Below are 5,405 nucleotides of genomic sequence, written 5' to 3' on the forward strand. Positions count from 1 at the left end.
TGGCTGGGTTTAGCTGTGAGCAGTCCATGGCTGGGTTTAGCTGTGTGGCAGTCCATGGCTGGGTTTAGCTGTGAGCAGTCCATGGCTGGTTTAGCCGTGTGGCAGTCCCTGGCTGGGTTTAGCTGTGAGCAGTCCATGGCTGGGTTTAGCTGCCTGTGGCTCTGGGACAGTTCCCTCCAGTGACCCAGGGTCCGTGCCGTGGCGTTGGGAAAAGGGGAAAGGGGGCAGGGGCCTGGGGGCTCAGAGGTTCCCCCCACCTTCCGACAAGTGAGCTGGAATGAAAGGAAATTCCCGCCTTTCCACACGGTTTAAATATGTAAATTATGAGAAGCGTCATTAGTCTAAAAGACTGTCCATCAACCCCGGTTCAACCCACTACAAGGACAAAAAGGAAACTTGGCTTTCTTCCTGCTGCTTCTGGAAAAACTTATTTATTTGATGGATCACAAGGACATCTAAAACCCTCACCAGGATTTATGCCTGGATACAGGAGCTTCTGCCTTCTTCCTAAGTGCTCAACACCCAAATGAGGGCCCAGTATGTGGGTTAAATGTTTCTCACGAGAAGATCCCATTACACCAAGGCATCACACTGTGTGTTGTTTCAAGTTTCCAACAGAAGGCTGTCCAATGGACTTTGAGAGGCCAGCAAAATCACACCTGACTGTAAAGAAACAAGCTCAAAAAAAGAATTCAACCTTTTTCTTCCAAAACAAGAACGTTCAGCCTAGTTGTGTCTTGTGAAATATGATGGAAATGTTCAGCTTTAGTTCCAGGGCAAGGAAACACCAGGTGTTTGGCACCCTGAAAGAAGCTGTGAAATTGAATTAGTGTTCTCTAAACTACTTTACTCAACAGACTGGAGGGGAGGAAAGCAAGCAGGATCCTGGGCTGGCTCTGGGGAGAGCTTTGAGCTGGCAGGGGAAGGATGGGGCTGTGCAACTTCACTACCACTGTGCCAGCTCTGCTCTGTCAGAGCCTGGCCTGGACAGGCAAAGAGAAACCTTCTCTTTCCCTTCTCTTTCCCTTCTCTTTCCCTTCTCTCAGTCTCTGTTGCTTCCCCAACCAAACTGGAGGGATGTGTCAGCCATGAATGAACTCAGGACAGCTGTGCTATTTCATTTTCAGGTCAACCACTTGTCTCTGGGGGAAGAGGAGTGGGGGGTCGTCCTGGCAGGAGGCAGAGCCTGATCATTATCTGTTAATGGGGAAGTCAATTAAAAGCCTGCCATTACAGAACGCTTTCTGATGACTCTAATTAGCCAATAATTGTGTTATCTCGTTCAGTGGTGCGATATGGTGCAAGGCTCCACAAAATTAGGTGGGGCTGAGCAGGCTTAGGGAGACCTTCAAGCAGTGGCTATTCCTCCCAAAATTTGTTTTTCCTCACAAAGCCACCAACCAGTGCAAGATCTTTTTGAGACTGGAGGGAGCTGTTTCCTTGCAGCTTGGACTAAAGCTCTAGAGAGAATTGGGATTCAAATCCACCTCCACAGCTTCCCAGCACACATGGCTCCCAGCACCACATACTGCCTGTTCTCAATCCCACTGCTGGAAGCTAATTCCTCCCAGATATTGTACAGGAAACCTTAACTACTGTGGTGGCCTGGACTCCACTGGTTTGCTGAAGTCCCTTTATTAGTGCTAAATCATTAAACTGTGAGCAAAACACCTCTGAAATCTACTCACGGTAATAGTAATAATAGTACTTTTAATAACAGCAGTGACACCACCTTGGTCTCCTGTGGTAACTTAGAGTGGATAATTTCAAAACCTTCAATAAGTATTAAGAAATTCTTCAAATGCACCCTGGGACTGGTAGGAATGATTCTTCCCTTGCAGGTGGAGAGGTGGAAGGAAGAAGCATTTACCAGGCAGGAGCTTGGATGCAGGAGATGTGGCTTCCTAGAGGGAAACATTATTGGTACCACATTTGCCAAGTCCTCCATGCTGGAGTTTTATGATATGAATTTTTATCCCACTATCGCAAAAGCAAGTGCATTCCTGAGGAATATCCCTCGCTGTGGGTACCTGGCTGATGCTGCACACACTCTCAGAGGGAGACTGCACAAGAGCAGGGCTGGGCTGCAGCGTCAGGGGGAAGAGAGGAGGCAGCAGAGGCAGCCTGGCCATGATATCTTCCAGTCCCACCTTCCCACAGCCCATCTCTTTCCAGACATTGCTGCACCATTCCCTTCTACTGACCGTGTCAACCCTAACTCTGTATCTGTTAAACCTCAGGTAATTGCTTTTAGATGGGTGTAATTAAGACGCCATTAGTGTAAAGTTTCATTTCAGTTTATGCTTTGGTCTCCATTTGAGCAGAGAAATATGAAATTAAGGTATTAGCTCTTTTCAGAGAGATGAGTCATGAGCTAATAAGTTTCAAGAGCTGTTTCTCAGCTGTAATGATTTTCTTTTTTTTTTTTTTTTCCAAATCTTCTTCTCCTCGTCCCAAATTCTTGCTTCTAGATAATTCCTTTTTAAAAGAATAAAAGGGGGAGTATGACTGAGTCGCTGAGGAACTGTTACTAAAACGAGGGACACGAGTATTTGTGCAGAATTTCCCCAAAGCAGCCAGGGATGCACGTGGTGACACCACATGATCAGGGTGGTGCGTCCAGTGTGACGGGGACATCCAACACAACAGGATCCAGCTGTGCTTTTGGCCACGAAAGAGGAAAGCAATGAGTCGGCAGAGTGCCCAGGGGGAGAGCAGGGAAGATGCCTGAACTTCGCAGAGTGAAAGAGAAAGGAGGGATGCGATTTTGCCCAGGTGTGTGGTGTGGGAGAGCCCAGCCGAGCTGCGCCCAGGGCCGTGCCCGGGCAGTGCCCAGGGCAGACGATGTCCCGCAGGGACAGAGGTTCCAACCCCAGCACGGGGCTGAGGCAGGGAGCGTTTTTTCCATTGCTCCCCTCCTAGGCTGAGCCAGCAGCCCGTGCCCAGCCCATCCCCGCAGCCTCAAGCCCTTCCAGGCTGAACCAATGCCTTACTTTCCCCACTCCCCATCCCTGCTCTCCCCCACGGAGTATCATCTACCTGAATGGAGCTGGGGAGCAGCTCCTGCTGCGCCAGGGCACCCGCCGGGCACACCCAGCTGGCCAGATGTGCTGGCACACATGGGGAGCAGCTGAGACACCCGGAGGGGCGCTTCCAGCACTCCAACAGCGCAGTGCTCAGCTCACAGCGGTGGCATTTCCAGAGCTAAATCGGTGACAGTCAGGCATGTGTGTACAGTTAATCACAGCTTAATTAAACTGCTCAGTCTTTAGTAAAGGGTGCTGCATGCGAGGAAGGGAGAAGGGGAAGAGGTGTCCTTAGTCTGAGGCAGTGAAATGCTTGTGATCATCAATAATGCATAGCAGTAATGTTCCTGTATGAATTGGAAATGCCAAGCAATCAAAGGCCATATGTATTTAGCTTAGATCCACATGATGCCCATGTATTTTTAATAGTGTGGCATCTTTGAAGTGTGTTTATGAAGCACAGTGTTCCTCTTCATGGCTGTGGAGAAGAGAAATCGCCCCTGGCTGGCAGGAATGCTCTTCCTCCCCTCCCCAGGCTCTGTGAGGATGACGACACACCACTCCTGGCAGGAAAGAGTGGAGGAAGGACCACACTAAACCCCAAAAAGGGATGTTCCTTCTCTCTAACGATGAAATAGCTTGTTAGAAGATGGTATAAAATCTCTGGTCTAGTCCCCACTAGGACCCCACTAGCAATGGGTGATTTCTTAATATTCTCTAGAATATGCTTCTCTGTATTAATCTAATCTCAATCTTATGTTGGTTTGATCATTTCCAGTACATCTGTAGCACAAGTCTTGCTCACCGGTTTTCTAGCTGGGAAATAAATGGGAATCAGAATACAGGACTGGGAACATCCATCTCCAGGCCAGCATCCTGGGCTGGTAGCTGAGCTTACACACTCTGAAACTAGAAAGGGAGGGAGAAAAGGAAAGCAAAATCAAATGCCATACCTGCTTAGCAAGGCTTTTAAAATGTTGGGACAGCTGACGAGGGAAGTGGGAGTCTTTAAATCAATGCTAGAGGCCTGTTTTAATGTGATGTGTTCTCATTCAGCTGGGAAGTTTTGCAGTAGTGCCAGCTGATGTCTTTAAAATGAAGACCCAGATGCCTGAGGTTTCTTTGAGAGCTGGAAAGTTTGAAATGAAAATGAAATTCACCTGATTCCAGCAGTTCTGTTTAATTTTTGCTGCTAATTTGTGTTAGGCATCCATTTGCAAACATTGCTGGGGAACTACTGACCTTTGCTAAGTTACCAGCCACACACGATCATAGTGGGACCCTTTAATATCTCTCAGTGTTTCTGAAAGCATTTCTGCCAGGGTCAGACATCAGAACATGCCACTGGTGATCCCCCCCGGATCCTACTGCTCCTGTGGCACCTCATGGTTCCAGCAGAAACATGCGGTTTATCAAAGCCAGCAAAGCTCCTGAAAGCTGCAAATCCCTAATTCCAGCAGAGATTTTGGAGAACAAAATAAAAATGACCTTGCCATCATAAAGCATTGGTGGGTGTGCTCTCTCACCTCAGTTAAGTACTGGGGAGACCTCCCTGGTTTTTTCCAGCTGCCTTAGACTGTGGCCCCTTGTCCTGCTGAGATAATGGAAAAGGCACAAATGCCTCAGACACTTCCATGGACATGCTCCAGAACCCAACAAAAGAAAAAGATGGGAGAGGAGGGTGGGGAAAGGGCAAAGAAGGTGTGTTCATACAAAACTAATTCTCTTCTCTTCTGAGTTGTGAGCCTGCTGAATTTGCTGGTGGGTTATGTAAGAGGAGTCATTGTGCTGTGTTGAAAGGGCAGCCTTGTACCGAGAGCTGAGCATGCCGCTGGAATTTTAAGCAGCCAGGCTGTGCCTGGTGAAGGAGGGAGCAGGGCCCATCCAAAGCCATCCATCCTGCTGCCTTCCCACTCACATCCCAGCTGAGGTTGGGCATGTGAGGAAGGTCATTCCATACACGGATCCCTGTCAGCCCAGCCAAGGCCACTGAGCTTCTCCTCTGCCTCCCCCTTCCCCTCCTCTCCCTTCTCTCCCCACCCCAGCCCTTCCTCTGAATCTCAAACACCCCGTGCTGCTGGCACTACAGCAAAATTAACAAACAGCCTATAAATTTTACATGAGTTCCTGAGACCAGAGAGAAATTAATTTGATGTTGTCTTTTGATAAAGATGTAGCCCCCTTTCTCTGACTTTAATTTGTTGGCTCCCCCCACCATCACCCTTCACAAACACGTTTTTTTTTTCTCGAAGGTTGCAATTTGGTTCTTGTGATAATAGAAGTGCATAAATAAATAAATAACCCACTTCAAATAACCCCTGGCTTGTAAACAGGAACAGAGAGAACACCATCCACAGAAGAAAAAAAAAACCAACCGAG

Source organism: Corvus kubaryi, unplaced genomic scaffold (assembly GCF_017639235.1).
Source record: "Corvus kubaryi isolate FWS band 111438036 unplaced genomic scaffold, C.kubaryi_AGA036_p1.0 78, whole genome shotgun sequence".
Taxonomy (NCBI): Eukaryota; Metazoa; Chordata; class Aves; order Passeriformes; family Corvidae; genus Corvus; species Corvus kubaryi.